Consider the following 3,281-nt stretch of genomic DNA (forward strand, 5'->3'; position numbering starts at 1 on the left):
CTTCCTCTTGAATGTTGTTTTGTTTAGTGCTGTCCCAGAGCTCCCTTAGACTCTCCTCCTGCTCTTTAATTTTTTTTTCATTTGCTGTTCTGCTTGGGTGTTTTCTTCTACTTTGTCTTCTAACTTGCGATTTGGTCCTCAGCCTCTTCTAGTCTAGTGTTGAAACCTTCCATTGTGTTTTTTATTGCAGCTACATCGTTCTTCATTTCCTCTTGATTCTTACACATGTTGGTGAATATCTCATCCAGATGTTTGAGAATCCTTATAATCATTACTCTGAATTCTTTCTCTGACAAGTTCCTTGCCTCCATTTCATTTAGTTCCTTTTCTAGTGACTCCTCCTTTTCTTTCATTTGGGGGTTGTTTCTTTTTCTCCCCATTATTGCTGTTCCTTTGTAATTGATTCTGTGTATTAAACTGCTATGCCACCCAGATTTTTAAAATTGGTTTTATGTAGTAGATGTTTTGTGAAACCTAGTTGTGCAAGTCTCTCAATTGTCCTGGGCTGAGTGTTCTAGGAGACCACCTACTTGAGATATTTGGGTTGTTCTGATGTAGTTGGGTCTTGAATGTTATTGTCTGGTTCGTGGATGGAGTTTCCTCTCAGGGTGTTTGATTATGTGGCTCTCTCCCTACCACATTGTGCCAACTATTGTGGAGGCACTAAAATACAACATGAGAAGACACTACACAGAAGGAACAGAACATGAATGTACACAAGACACCTATAACCCCAATAAAAGTGACTGCCAGAGAAAAGAGAATTAGGAAGGAGAAATGAGAGCAAGAATGATAGTGAGAAAAAAAAGAAAGAATATGGGGAGAAAACACAACAAAATAAACAAATTAATCAAAAAGCATAAACAAAAACCACCGGAAAAAAGGGAGGTGGGGGGGAAGAATCTGTAATTGCAGAACTTAAATAGAAAAAATAAGGTTAAGGAATTGGATGAATAGGGGAAGGACCACGGTTTAAGATAGAGGAAGGAGAAAAGAAAAGAAATGAGAAGACAAGAAGAAAAAAAACTTTTCTTTTTTCTTTTTTTTTTTTTAAAGAAGCATAAAGAAGAGAGAAGATAGGCTTAAATTTAGGAAGTGAAACAAGTTAAAAAATTAGGAGAAGAGCCCTGGCCAGTTTGGCTCAGTTGAGAAAGAGCCTGCAGACTGAAGGGTCCTGGGTTCGATTCTGGTCAAGGGCACGAACCTTGATTGCATGTTCCCCGGCCCTGTGTGCAGGAGACAACCAATCAAGGTGTCTATCTTACTTTGATGTTTCTCTCTGTCTCTCCCTCTCCCTTCCACTCTCTCTAAAAATTAATGGAAAAATATCCTCAGATGAGGATTAACCAAAAAATAAAAAAAAATTAAGAAAAAATTTAGGAGAAGAAAGAAGCAAGAGAAGAGAGAAAGAAGAAAAATAATTGACTAGTAAAGTAAAAAAAAAAAAAAAAGGCGGAGAAATGGAGTAGGAGCAGGGAAGAGGAAATTAGATATTTGAATAAACCAACAGATTAGAATAATAACACATCAATAAAACAGATAAAGAAGATCCATTTTTAAAAAGGGGACAAAAGAAAGGAAACAGTACAACTAAAATGGGAAAAGGAGAAGATAAATGGGAGGAAAAAAGAGAAGTGTGGAAGAAAAAGGTGCAAACAATAAAAAATAAGATAAAATAAAAAATAATTTAAAAAATTTAAATAATAAAAATTAAAAAGTGAAGCATCCTTCATTTCAGCCGAGTTTTAATGCCCACGGGAATTGGTTTAGATCTCCACTCTTCTGTTCTGCCTGCTAATTCTGGGCTTCCTGCTAGCTACTTAGGTGCTGGCCACTGTCATGCACTTTCTTTTGGCTTTTAGCACCCTGCTTGAAGCTCCTTCCACAGGTCTTCTGCTCGTGTCTGTCTCCACAATCTTTGGCTGCAAGCAGGCAGGGCCAATCTGCCCTCTTTGTCTGTCTGCCAGCTGTCAGTCTTAATCATTTAAGCTTCTGTTTCTGATATTGTTTTATGAGGGGATGGTGTTGTTTTGCTTTCAGGGGATAAGATGGGTGTTCTGTTTTGTTTTTTCCTGATCCAGAGCTACTCCTCTGAGAGTGGCCCAAAATATTACTCTGGCCTTGGTTGGTCACAGATCCTTCTATGGAGACCAATGGGGTTGGCTGGCAACCTGGAGTTTTTATCAGTCTGGTTCCCAGAATATCAGGCTCAACGGGGCCCTCTTCCAATCCAGTCACTGAGGACTCTTTGGGACTATTCAGACCCATAAGCTTGGCCTCTGCCTTTGTTTCCTCCGTAATGCCCCAAATGCAGGGTGTGGCAGGCTTCCTTGAGGCTACTGGGAGGGGCTAGCTCTTCTGGGGGGAAATGGCCACTTAGATTTGGCAGTTTAAGAATGTCCCTTTTAGGGAGAGTGGAAGAGAGAGGGGAAGACAGAGAAAAACATCGATTTGTTGCCTCCTGCATGAGCCCCAACCAGAGCCTGGGCCAGGGAGGAGCCTGCAACTGAGGTACATGCCCTTGACTGGAATAAAACCCAGGACCTTGTGGTCTGCAGGCCAGAGCTCTATCCACTGAGAAAAACTGGCTAGGGCAGTTTTATTTTTAGAGTCAGTGTTCCTAGTACATGTCTACTTTAAAAAATAGGTGTGAATGAGACATATCAGGATACTGCAGCTGACATGTAAACAAAAGAGATGAGTCCTTTGACACTGACATGTTCTATTCAAACTACTCATTTGAAGCATGTCCTTTGGTTCAAAATCACAAACACGTGCTAATCAAAAGCAAAGCCTCTATCCTTTCAGGTGTTTCCCTTCCACCTGCACACTGTTTCTATATTGCCACAAAATAGATTGAAAAGCCAGTAGGGCCAAGCTGAAGTATGACATCCAAGTCATGAAGGTCCTTAGTTTAGTGGAGGAAGGCCCTGCCTCCCCACACTGTGCATCTAGCTTACTGGGTATGTACTAAAGCCAGAAGTGAGGCAGAGCACCTCTGGGGAAGAGATGACCATTATTCATGTTAGTTTCCCCCATGCCTATTACACTGCCTCTCACAGAGGAGATTTTGAATAAATGATTGGAATGAATGAGTGAATGAGTGAGGAGGAATCCTATCTAATAAAAGAGAAACATGGTAATTAGCCGTACATCCGCTACCCTTCCCATTGGCTAATCAGGGCGATATGCAAATTAACTGCCAGCCAAGATGGCGGCCGGCAGCCATGCACTGAAGCAAGAACATGAGGCTTGCTTGCTTCAGTGACGGAGGAAGCCAA

This window comes from Myotis brandtii, unplaced genomic scaffold, assembly GCF_000412655.1.
Source record: "Myotis brandtii unplaced genomic scaffold, ASM41265v1 scaffold842, whole genome shotgun sequence".
Taxonomy (NCBI): Eukaryota; Metazoa; Chordata; class Mammalia; order Chiroptera; family Vespertilionidae; genus Myotis; species Myotis brandtii.